The 14,578-nt window shown below is 33.6% G+C and overlaps 1 long non-coding RNA gene across 2 annotated transcripts in view; it reads left to right on the top strand.

Moving 5' to 3' along the window:
• Window positions 1-14,578, top strand: part of LOC144457038 (uncharacterized) — an 87,428-nt gene that overhangs the window by 44,881 nt on the left and 27,969 nt on the right. The gene's annotated exons all lie outside the window — the stretch shown is intronic.

The following is a 14,578-nucleotide window of genomic DNA, read 5'->3' as shown; positions in this document are numbered from 1 at the left end:
GACTTTTATTCTTATTTACCTTTCTTCTGCTTTTATGTGTTTTGTTGCTACTGTTGTTTGGGATACTTATAAATTAAATATTCTTCTGTTTTTTTTGTTTTTAGTCCAGAGATGTCTCAAATGCCACACTTTTGTTGAACATCTACTTCTTTTTATATCTATAATTAATCTCAGATTTGCAGTGTATGTTATTTTGGGTTGCAAATTTGAACTTATCTGCTTTTCAGAATATGTCATTCCATTACATTCTATGATATATCAGGATGACAAAAAAAATATTGTTTGGATTTTATTACCTTTATACTTGAAAGTTTTTCTCGTGTTCACTTGCAAAATTTTGTTTTATCATTGAAATTTTAACCAGAAAAAATGTATTAGAATTTGAAGGACAAGGTTGTTGTTTCTTTCCAAGTCATAACCCTTACAATCTCAGGCCATGCTTTGTTGTATGTATTCAGAATGTTCAGCTTTCTTCTATTATTTCCTGCATTATGATATTAATGATTTTTTAAATATCATTTTCTTTTGGGAGTTATTTCTTTTGAAAACATTCTTTGGGAGTTGTTTCTGTTGAAAATGTTCTTTTTTCAAGATCAGCTGCTTTGGCTTCTCTAGAATTCACGTGTGTATGTGTGTGGTGTGTGTGTGTGTGTGTGTTTTTAACATTGTTGACTTTTTACCTTCTACCAGTTTTCCTTCCCTTCAGTTTTTGTGGGTTCTGAATACAGTAATGTCTCACTTCTTTAGAGAGATTTGCTGTCATGGATCTAATTTTTTTAAATCTGATTGTTTTTTAAATTCTGTTTTGAGAATACCAATTTCTGACCAATATTCCTTCCTGGTTTCTTCTCTGTTTTATTTCTCTGAACATCATTCTGGAGTTTCTTGTTGTTCTGTGTTCTCTGGGGAGTATTTTATCAGATACAGTTAATTTACTTTCCTTCATATTGTATTTGTTAAGAGAACTTTGTATCTTCTGAGATTTTACTAATTCTTCCCTCTGGTTTTAGGATCTTCCGTATTTGCTTGTGTGCTAGACTTATAGTGAAATTTTTTTCTCTGGACTTGTTAGTATTTCTGCTTTTTTAATATTTCCTTGTCACTATTTGTGTTTTTCTCCCTTTTGCTGATGAGCAGATCTGGCCTTTTTACTCCTCCTTGTACACTACATTCCATTTCCTATCTCTGCCCTTCGTAATGTTTTCTACCATGCCTATAATATGTATTTCCTTGATGCTACTTCTCAGACTGTCTAGTTTCCTTCAAGACTTAGCTTAAATGCTACTTTATATAGGAAGCCTTTCCTGAGGCCCTCCATCTACTAATAATATTTCCTTCACTGTCCCCAAAATAATCATCTTGCATCTGTTTTGTGTATATCTGTATGTAATTACATGTTATTTCCCCAGTTAAAATACAACCTTCTTGTTTGTAGGGAAGATTTTATTTGGGTCTAAATGGGGCATTGGGAAGAGATACATTCAGAAATGAAAAGTGATATAAAAATAAGTTAATGAATTTATTTTTAAAAAGAACCTTTTTAAACAATAGAGTAGGATTTCCCAAAGCATATTATGGAGCAGACTAAAAGAAGGACCAGTCAGATTGGGGTAGGGCTACTTGATTGAATAGGGATAAAGACTCTGGGGAGTTTATGAACATGTCTTCAGTTATGTCCAAAGTTCTAAGAATGGTATTATAGGAGAAAGCTTGAAGTTAGTGCTAGCAGGAAAATTAGTTATTTATCATATAAGGTGACAGGGGAACTTGTAGAACTATCCCACACCAAAGTTTTAAATGTAATACAGAATTCCGGTCTTTCAGAATGTGCCTACAGGTCATCTTTTACTGAAGTTGATGGTGGCTTTGGGACTTCTGGGTAGAGAAGGGTGACTAATAAGAGTGTTATCATATATTACAGTCGAAGAGATTCTATTGATGAAGTATTGTTAAATACCTAAAACATATTTTGCAGAAGGCAGAACTTGGACCAGTGTATGAAAGTTAAAAAGCAGAGTTTTTAAGGAGATATACTGTCTAACAGTTTGAAGTGGTAAGTGAACTATTGCCCTAGTTCAGGTGGAAACTGGGTGACTTCTTGTAGTGGCACTTGTGCTAGAGCTCTAGTGACTCTTCTAAATCTTTAGACTATGTGATTTTCTTTGTATGTAACTATGTGCGAAAGGGACATAATTAGGTCCATAGTATAAAAAATGCTAGTGTGGTGAGGCATTTTAATAATAGGATTTTATAATATTGTGAAATATAGTACGATTCTATGATTCCATGATGAAGAGAAACTTTCTATTTTTTTTTAACTATAAGAAGAAAGGGAAATTCTATCTCTTTTCCTTCTGCTTAAATAGCTGACATTGTGTTGACCTTCACTGATTTTTAAAGAAATAAATGTTTTTAAAGAGACTGTTGTAATAAATGGTTGGTTGCAACCTAATGCTCAGCAGCCTAATTAGTCACATACCATGTGCCTACCTCTGCATGAAACAACTGTTGGCTTTGCAATTTAAACCTGGAATTTTTCAATTGTAGAGCGGACAAAGGTGACTTTATTGTAAATGGCCACTGGATTTTTTAAAGTATTTGTCCTCAAAAACAATGAAGGTCAAATTAGTAACCATAGAGACTGCATGTAGTTTTCTCATTAATCTTAATATGAGTCCTGTAATGGCCAGAATTATTTACATCATATGAACAAAAAGGTTTTTTTGCATTGGAAAATAACCTTTTAATGTTAACATATGGTTGTCAGTACCTGGAATGATAGCTTCTATGTAGTTTTTCAAAGGAAGCACAAAAGTGGTAGCTTACAGGGCAGTCATCCTTGTCATATCCTCAAAATACTAGATACTTTTTTCTTCAGTAGACTTATGTTATACTTTGCGTGCTACTTTTGAGTTTGCATTTTATACATTCCTAGGGTAAAAGAAAATAGGTTTTAGAAATTTTCCCTGTAATTTAACCTTAGACAGGTCTAATTTTGTTTTCAGATAACTTGTATTTATTTTAAAAGGTTCTCTTTTCATATTCACATTCATAAAATTAAATGAGGCAGCCTGGTCAGTGGATAAAGAGAGCTAACCACAGAGTCAGAAAGACCTGGGTTCAAATCAGTTAACATACGACATACTTAACTCGGACATTTCTACCTATGTGACTGAGCCAGGCGCTTATCCTCTCAAGACCCTGGGCAGTTCTGAGACTATAGATACAATTGCTGATCTCCTTTGGTGGAAGGATTTATTTCACTGAAAAATTGCCTTTAGTAATGAAATCACAAGTCTGAACAAAAAATATCATCAAATTATAGAACATATTTTGGCTGGTATTCGAATTCAGATATTTCAGCTTTTATTTAGATTTCATCTCTTGCACTTTTCAGAATACTAATTGCTCATTTATATAGTGCTTTACATATTACAAAGCACTTTCAATTCAACAAGCATTCGTTAAGCCCCTAATAATAGCATGCTGTGAATATGTTGCCAAAAAAGAAATAACCCCTCCCTTCGTTATAGAAAGTACACAAATATGTAAAACACAAAATAATTGAGAGGGGAGAGAGAGAGAGAGTGAGCACTAAAAACTAGGGGAATAAGGGAAAGTTTCTTCTAAGAGGTTTAATTTGAGCTGAGCCTCCTAGGAAGATAAGAATTCCAAGAGGCACAGATAGGGGAGTGTGCATTTTCAGTAATGTGGAGCCAGCTTCTGTCTCTCACAGGGCAGCAGGAAATGGAATATTTAGCTCAAGTTTGAAAAAAAACATCTAGCAGTCCACTTTCGCTGGAAGTTATCAATCAGCAAACATTTATTAAGTGCCTTCTAGGTGCCAACCATGGTGTTAGTCTTAGAAGATTAAATAGAGTCCTTAAAATAATAATATGAAATAAGGTTTGGAAATATCTTTTTAGAGCCAAATTTCATAGTGCATTAAATGTCAGGCCAAAAAGACTATGTTTTATCCTAGTAGCAAGAGAGATCCACTCAAAACTTTTCAGGAGGGAAGGGATATGGTCACTTGAATTCAACAAACATTTATTAAGTGCCTCAGGATATTAATTAGACACTGTTCGGAGGAGCTGTTGGAAAAGGAAGCAACAGGAAGCAGGGGGAACAATTAGGGAGGCTAGATAGTCATCAAATCAGAGGTGGTCAGGTCCTTAACAAGGACAGTGGTTGTATGATTAGGGAAATTGAAAGGAACTCTTTTTTCTCACATCAGCCCTGATAGATAATACAGGTATTACCATCTCCATTTTAGAGATGAAGAAACAGATTCAAAGAAGTCAAGCGATTTATTCAAGATCACATAGCTAACAAGTGGCAGCTGCAATTGAAGCCCAAGTTTCATGACTCCAAGTTCATATACCTGCTTTGGCAAAAACAACTGCAGAGCCTATTCCACATTGCTCCCATTAGGAAAATAGTTCAGATAATGTAATAATTTCAGGTAGTAGGGTAAGGTATTATAGTTCAGTTTGCTTCCTCGGTTCCATAATCCTGGTTTGTATCTCCAGCCCTGATCAGCTGTCTTGTACATACATTAAGTCTGGACCCTAAGTAAGAGGCCTCAGATTCAATATCATCCAACGTGGTAACCGAACAAACGTCTCATCTTTAGTATCCTTGACAGATGAGTAATCATCCTATCTCTGAATGAAAAACTCACTATCCTGAAGGAGGTTGCCCCAATTTTGGACCATTCTCGTTAAGAAATTTTTTCTTGTATTGAGTTTCAGTCACAGCCTCTGCAACTTCTACCCATTTTCATTTGTTTTGCCTTCTGGAACTGAGCAAAACACAAATCTTTGCCTTCTCGCAATTGACAACCATCCATGTATTTGAAAATAGTTATGTGTCTTAATTTCTTTAGTTAAGCATGTCCAGTTCCTTCAACTTGACTTTTTGTACAGTAGCATCAAGTGCTCTTACCATCTTCTTTACCCTCCTTTGTATACTTTCTACTTGTCATTATCCTCCCTTATTTGTGAATTCAGTTTCACAAGTACTTATTGACCACTGTGCTATGCCCTAGAGATTGTAAAATAAAAAATGAACACTGTTTCAGATGTGGTATGATTAGGGCAGAGTACAATGGGACTATCTCCTTTTGTGGGAACATCATGTCCTGAATATAGTCTAGGATCCGTTTAGCCTTTTTTTGGGGGGGCTTCCATGTCATAGTGTGGATTCAAATTGAGCTTGCAATTACCTAAAACCTATATGTTTTTACAGAAATTTGTCATCAAATTAATATTTATAAAGCAAGTGCTATATAAATGCTAGCTTTTATTATTATTTTCCAGCCACATTATATAATTGCAGTTGATTGTTGAACTCAGGATCAAGTCCTTTATTCCAGACTCTTGGGATCTTTTTTTAAATCCCAATTCTGTCATGTGTTTTCTGCAAGTATAAATCCAAATCATAGATTAATATGTTAAATAGCATACAGCAAAGAACAAATTACTGGGATACTTTATTGTAGATCTCCCTCCAGGTTAATCTTAATGTATTAAGTCATGGTGAATGTACCTCATTATTATCTTGCAACCTACATTTCTCCATGCTATTTGCAAAGATTTTGTGAAATGCCTTGCTGATATTCAGGTATACTATGTATACATCGTTCCTCTGAACTGCTTGAGCAATGGTGTCTGAGCTCTTTTGATGTCATATCCCTGTCAGTGCAAAAGTTTTTGAGAATACACCTTCAATATGTGTATATTTACTTATTTATAAATTATATACATGTTTAGTGCTAGTAATTCTGTATGTTATAAAACTTATACAAAAATGCAAATGAAAAAAGATGAGATAAAAATGAAATAACATTTGATCCTACAGTCAATAATGAGTTTATTGAGTAGGGGAATGACATGTTCATATCTATGTTTAAGGAAGATCACTTTGTTATCCATGTGGAGGGTGGATGAGAGAGAGAAGAGACATGATGCAGGCAAACCAATTATAAGGTTATTACGGTAGTCTCTGAAAGACAGTGAGGATCCCCATAGTAGGATGTTGACCACATTGGTAGAAAAACAGGGACAGATGTGAGTGATAAGGAGGAAGAAGTGGCAAGATTTGGCAACTAATTGTGTGTGTGTGTGTGTGTGTGTATGTATGTGTATGACAAAGGTTCTGAAAACATGGGTGAGTGGAAGGTTGGTGGTGGTGACTTTGGAACAGTAATATAGGGAAGTCTGAGAGATAGGTTTGAGGAAAAAAGATAATGCAATGGTGTCTGCTCTTCAGGGCTTAAACTTTTTCCACTTGAGACCCCTTCAGCGCTTCTTTAAGAAGCGCTGCCTAGATCACAATCTAGATGTCACTGCTCATCTTGTGTAATTCACTTTCTTCTACCCAAAATGAAAAGGAAGGAGGGAGTTAGAGTTCTTAACTAATCATTTGGACCCAAGTGCAGAGTTTGCTTAACCACTAGGAGATCGGGAGGTTAGAACTGTGGCTGGCTAGCATTTATTTTGTGCTTAAAGATTTACAGAACACTTTACAAATGTTACTTCATTTTATCCTCACAACCATCCTGGGAGGTAGGTGCTGTTATTATCCCCATTGTGCAGATGAGGAAACTGAGACAGGTTAAAAAACTTACCTAGAGTAACACAGCTAGTAGATATCTGCCGTGTCTGCTGCTAGATTTAAACTTATCTTCCTGATTTCAGGTCCAGCACTGTATCCAACTAACTTTTGTCTCTTGGTTAATCACACACCACTCGGAATTGAGCCACAGTGCCTCCCTAGTATACTGCCACAGCTCCCGTGTCCCACTTTGGAGACCAGTGTACTGGAGTACCTGATCAATCTGTCTAGTAACCCTGTGGAAGAAAAAAAAAAGATGAAGTTAATCTGTAATGACCTATTAATTCTGTAAGTCACAATGGGGAGATAGATAAAAGGTTATTTTAGATAATAACTCAAATTAAAGGGCATACTCTATTAGGGGAGCATCAGAAGGGTTAACTTTGGATAAAAAATATTAATTTGTTATATCATAAAATATAAGAATTAGGAGGGGTTTTGGAGATCATCCAGTATAGTCCTGCCCCCGAACGTTTTGCATTTCTCCAGTTTGGGGAGAGAAAGAAATGGTATCTCTAACTTTTTTGTTAGCAAGCAGTTAAGAGAAGAGCTGTATCTTCATTGTTATATAAGATCATTAGATGATATCCATAATGAAAAATAAATATATTTAATATTTGCAGTCATATTTAAATCAGGTTTTCTCATTAATTTTTTTGTGAAAAGTAACATTGTTAGACTTTTTTCTATTATGTTAACAGCATTTAACTGTAGCTTTTCTATCCTGGTTTTTACATGAGTGTTATTTAACACACACAAAAAAAAATTATAAGTAAAAGAGGAATTTAAAAATAACTGATAAGTTTATAGCAATACATCAAGTTTGTAATTTTCAATGAAAGTCTGTTGTTGTAAACATCCCCGACTGGAAGCTGTAAGACAGCCAAGCTTTCAGTCAGATGTTTGCTGCTACCGGCTAATCACAAACATCATCATGTTTACAATTATATATCCTCTTCAAGATCTCTCCTGTGAATAAGGAGCAGTGGTGGAGAGAATAAGAAGAGTGTGGAAAAATTTAGAAATACTAAGTTGTTTTTTTTTTACCCATGTGTTCTATTTGTATTTTTGTTTGCATTGTGAAAGCACTTAATTGTAAATTAGATCAACAAAATTTTGTAATTGTAAATAGAATAAAAAGCATATTCCTCAGAACTCTTTGTTTTTCTTTTTTTGCTTTTTGATGAGGCAATGGGGTTATGTGACTTGCCCAGGTTTACACAGCTAGTAAGTATCAAGTACCTGAGGGCGGATTTGAACTCAAATCCTCCTAATTCCAGAGCCAGTGCTCTATCTACTGCGCCACCTAGCTGCCCCCCTCAGAGTTCTTAAGACTTTAGTTATTTTTTTTCTGCTTTGGGACCCATTGTAACTCATTTAAGAGTCATATTTTCATCTTGGATACGTTTCTGATTATGTCATGAGAGTAAGCTTTTTCTTTTATTCCTTATATTTCCAGTTATGCCAGATTTTTTTCTTCTTTACACATTTTATTATATTACCAAGGAATGAATTTAGTTCTTTCCTTAGTATTTTTTTCTGCAGCTTACCATGAGGAATTTTGTTCAGTGTCAGGAATTGAAAATTTTAAAAAAATTATGACCAGATTTCATCTGTGTAACATAATTTCATAACTGTTAATAAGCTATTTATGCTTCAAAACTCTTTATGCTACTATTTTCTAGCCTCATTTCTACCCTAATCTCATTTTCCACATCAGAATAATCAATATTATTCTTCATTGTATTTTTTTCCATGCCAGATAAATCATCTTCTCCATGATTATTTGCTCTTAAAGCTCTTAGCTGTGTCCATGAAGTACCACATTCTGCTTGGCAGAGGTGCCCACCTCTTTCAGCCAAATTGTCACTCTGACCTTTGTAGCTATGATCAAAATGCTGCCTCTTTGTGAAGCCTTCCTAGTCCCAAAACACCTTTTTTCAAACACTCCAGCATCTCTTCATTGCCTTATTCACAGCTGAGAGTTGGATTTAATCAGAGGACTAGATTTCAAATCTGGGTTTTCTATTTAACCTATATGACCTGGAAAAAGATACTTAACCTCTATGGACCTCAGTTGTCTAATTTATCTAAAGAAGGGTTTGTACCAGATGATCTCTAAGATCTGTTTCAACTCTAAAAATATCCATATGATCGTAGATTTAATTAGTTGTTTATCTGTATCTTTGGTATGTTTTTAAATCATTTTTCATGATATAGTCCTAGTTCTTTTGTCTTGCTTCTTTCCCCTACTGTATTTTAGGTTTTAAATTCACAACATTATGTCTTTACACAAAGTACATAGTAATAATTCAGTAAGTATTATTTACTAATAAATATTATATAGTATTGAAAGAATTTTTTTATCAATATCTTATTTTCTTTTTTCTATCCTTTAGCTGTAGTAGTTTCTTAATTTATGTAAAATCCCTTCAATAAAACACTGGTTTATTAATTGTTAGGCATTTTTTTGAGCATGGAAATATATTAAGTACCACACCTAGTTGAGCTAAAAACATGCTTCCTACCTTTATACATGGGATATGAACTGGATCTGTGACTTCACTGATGTAGGGAACTCCCAGATAAGGAAACTACCTTAACAAATTCATATTGATGCCTTTTCTGTGTATCATTTTAGAGAGTTGCCTAGAGCAGTGAAGTCAAGTAGAAACAGAAGATTCTAAACTGTACGTGAGGATCCTTGTGGGCACATATTGACTTAGAAAACCACATGTTAACGTGCTTTATGTTTTATTGTATTTTTATTTATTTCATTAAGTATTTCCAAATTACATTCTAATCCGATTCAGGCAGCTTGGGTGTATTGTGGTCTGCATGTGGCTGCACCCCATATTTGACACCTTTGGCCTAAAGCACTGAGAGGTTATGTGACTTAATGCAGGTCATCCAAACAATAAAAAGAGGAGAAATTGAATTCACATCTTCTGGTTTTAAAACCAGATCCCTTTCCATTATACCATACTGTTTCTCTCTCACCCTTACACTTAAAATTCTGATAATTGACTATTTAAAGTCATAATAATAATTCAAGCAGACATATTTTAGTAAGCATCCTTTCTCCCTGAACTACAAGATATTTTTATTCATAAGTACTAACGACATTGTATTCTTCTGTTGTATTACATTGTTAATACTAATAATAACTCACAATTCTATAGCATTGTAAGGTTTGCAAAGCATCTTTTTTCCCCCATAAAGAATATGAGCTTTTTTTGAGGTGCCTTGTTAGTAAAGGCTTAATACGTGTTTGATTTGATGTTTATTTTAACACTTTTCATTGTTGTGGTAGTAGTGAGGGACCTACAATATTGAAATCATGAATTTCCAAAGTGCCAACTTATAGCCATCTTTAAAACTATCCAATGGTATGGTTTGTTTGAAAGGATATTATGGAATGGACTTTTCTTTTACATGTGTGTTGGACTAGTCCTCTAAGATCTCTTTGAACTGTGACAGTATAGTATTCTAGTAATGCTCTCTTTCTTTTATTTGAGGGGTCTAGTGTCCAAGTCTTTTCTTTGTTTACTTCAAATACAGATAATTCAAGGTATTATAGCAACAAATCTCTGTACATGCTATTCTCCATCAAATTTCACTTCTTGATAAAGCAGTTTATTTTTTGTTTTCCTTGTAGTAGAATATTTAGTACTATATATGCCCCAGTGAATTAATAACCTAAATTTTTACGTATGCACATGTGTCAGATTCTGCTCTAAAATATTCTATTTTATCAAAAAGTCGCTCATTTGTGAAAAGCCTGATTTAAAAGCTTATTTTTTTTCATGTATTCATATGTATTAACAACTGCATACTTTATGGAGTTGTATATAAGATAAATATTTTTCTTAGCAAAAAGGGCTGAACTTCTTTAAAGCTGACATACTATGCTCAGATGCTTCTGTTGTCTCCATATACTGCAGGATTAATAGTGTAGTTGGTGTTATATAACACTTGTTCTATATTATTCAGACCTAATGAGGTGAAATAAATCCTTTGTCAGCTATAATTCTAGCTGCCCATGCTTAGGTGTCTTCAACTATGACCTGAAGTGTTTTGTAAGTGTTTTGAAGTTTTTATATTTGAAGGTATCAAGCCTTACTTTAACATTAAGTGATCAGGTTTATTTATCATTCACATTACTATGTCTTAGAAAAGTTAAGAGTCTTTTAAATTGTCATATACCATTCAGTTGTTTGTAATATATCATTAATATGGTTCTTAGCAGCCTTGTACTAATTGTTGCTTTGGGGAAAATAAGAATGCTCAGTTTAAATAGAAGGCATGAAAACTTTGTCACTTAAGACTACTTTTTTTATCTAGTTTTGTCTTTAAATGAAATCTCTCAAACTTAATTTTTTGCTAAAATATGTTTTAAGATGATTTGGAGATAATTTACTAAAATCAAATGACCAGATGTTCTTTTTCAATTAGGAAAATTTTTATTACAAACGAATGACCCTTGTTAGTTGAAAGTAGTTACCAGTAGTCCTTATTTATCCAGGGGTGTGTAATTCAAAAAGTGGAAGATTAATGCAAATTCAAAATCGCATGTTGTTTCTACTTTATTGGTCAATGTATTTATAATAGTTTATATAGTATCTAATAGTTAGAAAACATTTTAAATATGTTATCACTTTCAAATCTCATGCCGATGATGTAAGCAGTGTAAAGCAGATATTATTACACTTTTTATTTTTCTTTTTAATATATGAGGAAACCAAGACTTAGGGGAGTCAACAGGACCATACAGCTAGAAAGAAAGTAGTAGAGCCAAAACTTGAACTTATGTCTCCAGATTACAAGCCATATACTCTTTGCACTATTCCATTTAGCATGGTGCCTTGAACATATTAAGTACTTACCATAGCAATAAAATTATCAAAAGATTACTTTGTAGAGCTAAAAAAAATATTAATGGAACTCATCTGGAGGAACGAAAGGTCAAGAATCTCAAGGGGTTATGTTGTAGAGAAAAAAGTTTGGGAAGGTGATCTAAAAGTACCCTTAGAGATATTAAAAACAAAGAAGCAAATAGTGTTAACTCTAAATATCCTATTTACTGGAAAGACTCAACTGTTTGATAAAAACTTCTGGGAAAACTGGAAAGCAGTCTAGCAGAAATTAGGTTTAGACCAATGTCTCAGACCATATAGCAACATAAGCTCTAAATGAATATGTGATTTACATATAAAAAGTCATTTCATAAACAAATTTGAAGAACAATGGGGGAAATATTTTCTCAGCTGTGGATAAAGTGAAGAGTTTATGAGCAAACAAGAAAAAGGATCACAAAAATTAATAGGACAATTTTGATTACAGGGAATCAAACTTTTTTTTTTAGAGAAATGGTTAAATGGGGAAAAAATCTTTGCAGGAAATTTCTCTGATAAAGGTCGTGTATTTCCAAGACATATAAAAAAATGGATTCAAATGCATAAAGAACAAACTATTCTCCAATAAATAATTGATTAGGCAATTTTGAACAACATTTTTGTTTGCTGTTTTTAGATTCCATCAATCACAACTTCCTTCCATTGGTGCGGGTAATTGAAAGTTTCATTATGTGGCCATTTTTTAAAGGTACATAATACTTTTGTAAATCTGGTAATTAAGCAATGAAATAGGTATTTTTAAAAATTTTGAGTACTGACAGTTGGATTAAAAAAATTCCTTTAATTAGAAAATAATGACGAGATAGGCATCAAAGAACTTTTGGGTACTTCTGAAGATTTAGAGATTATTGGTTCTTGCTCTCTATATAATTTTACTTCAAACTTAGTTCTTGACCTTTTTCTTAATAATAGGATCATATTTGACTCAAATGGAATGAAAAGAGATTTTTTTTTCCTAAGCTAACTCAGCAAGACTGGTAAGAGAGGAGGAAGAAAGGTATCATATATCTACTATGAGAAAGACCATAGGGTTTAGAATTAGAAAGAATCTTAAAGCTAATCCAGTCCAACCCCCTCATTTTCAGATGAAGAAGCTGAAATACCTGGAGATGAAGTAATTTATCCAAGGTATTGAACCTGGTCTTCTATCTGTTAATCTAGTGTTCTTTCTGATAAAATATTACCTGAACCAGAAGCAACAAGACTTTGAACAGTAATGGGAAAAGAGGCTAAATATATGTGGGAATCTTGAGGGGGAAAGAAAGAGAGGATGGGAATAAATTATTGAATTAGAACAACACACTATGCATGAAAATCCAAGACAGTTTGGGGCAGGACAAAGGGTACACGAAAGCACATACAGAGAAGAATAGTGGGGGGGAAGGGGTAGAGAGGTAATGGTGAGGGTATGGGGAAGGCTACAGTGTGGCTAGCTCTTTCTATATACAGTAAAAGATATTCTCCAGATCATGATATATAGGAAGTATCAGTATATATAGCCATAACTCTCTTCCTTAATAAGTAGAATCCTACATTCTCAAAATTTGAAGTACATTTCTGAACTGCTTTTAAGTTATCTGTCATTTTCATTGATTATTGTGCTATTTTAAAATTTATGTTCTTCTAAGTTGAAGTTTTAATGAGACTTCATATGTATCCTAAGGTGAACTTGACTGTTATAGGTAATATACTTAAATAAAACAAAATAACAAAGTTTCATAAGCTGGCCATTAAACTGAGTTCCAGTTCATGTAAACATCCTACACTCAGCTGTTACACATGGATTGGCTGGGAGGTGGATGTTTACTTCAGCTGACTTGGAATAACAGCCTATTAACATTCTAAAATAGAATCTGGCAACAGTATTTTAGGGGTTGAATTTTTAAAGTCACAGTAAAGATTTGATCTATCATTATCTTTCTGGTAACATTTTTACGAGGCATTTGTGGGATGTTTTGGAGACAAAAAGTACTGGTAGAAGCTTTTGGTTATTGGATACTTATGTCCTATTTAGTTAGTATCTCTTTGTCAGATTTAAAGTAGTTTTAAAAGTATTTTTATTGTGGTAGTGAAGGTAATATTAATTTTCTGGTTCAAGGGAGATGAGTACAAGCAATTGATGTTTTTTTTAATATTACCTTAACTACCAATATCATTTTCAGATTATAAAAGTTGTAACGTATTTTTCTGAATGATTTAAAGGTAAACTAATACCCATGTATGGTTATGTTTGCATATTTAACATTTTATTGAACATTCTTATAGGCTACTTAAAATACACTTCTGTAATTTTTCCCATCAGTTTTATGAAATGTTTGCTATCAATGAAACATCTGCAGGCTTATATGAACTAACAAATAAAAACCCTTCTAGGTTCTCTTAAGAAACATTATCTCAGCAGTTTGGCAAGCTTATGTGCAACCTTCTATGCCTAAGCCCAGAAATAAATAACTGGAATACAAGTTTAATTTTGTAGCTATGGAAGATGAGTGCAAGATATGGGGGCTTTCCCAGTTAAAAATAAAAATAAGTAAGATTTATACACCCTAATCCTGAAGGATGATTACTGAAACTCTGAAGGGTTTTCCCTACTTGTGTTTTAATTGTTCAGTGAGAGATTTCTAAAATGTATGGATGGAGACTGAATTTGGGATTACATTGACCTAGGGAACTCCCAAGTGAGGAATATTCCTCTACTGTTGACGATTTGGACTTTTTCTGCAGTGTGTTCTCTTAAAGAGTTGTCCTAGAATAACTGAGAGTTTGAGTAATTTACCCAGGGTCACATAACACATATGTATCAGACGTAAGACTAAGCCTAGGTTACTCTGGCTTTGAGACCAGCTCTTTATCCACTTTGCCAAGCTATTGACTTGACAATCTCATCAGATTCCTTAGTTATGGGAACTGTGACTTGAAGCAGTTCAATATATTGAGATGCATTAGGTTTATACTATTATGATTTCAGTACCTGGTCTACTCAGGTTCACTTGAAACTTATCCAACGTTTATAAATCTGTTTCCAGTTTATTGCAATTCAAGAA

Source organism: Phascolarctos cinereus, unplaced genomic scaffold (assembly GCF_003287225.1).
Source record: "Phascolarctos cinereus isolate Bilbo 61053 unplaced genomic scaffold, phaCin_HiC Scaffold_4;HRSCAF=312, whole genome shotgun sequence".
In the NCBI taxonomy this organism is placed as follows: Eukaryota; Metazoa; Chordata; class Mammalia; order Diprotodontia; family Phascolarctidae; genus Phascolarctos; species Phascolarctos cinereus.
The sequence above is the reverse complement of the archived record's forward strand: the minus strand, read 5'-3'. Positions and strand labels throughout refer to the sequence as shown.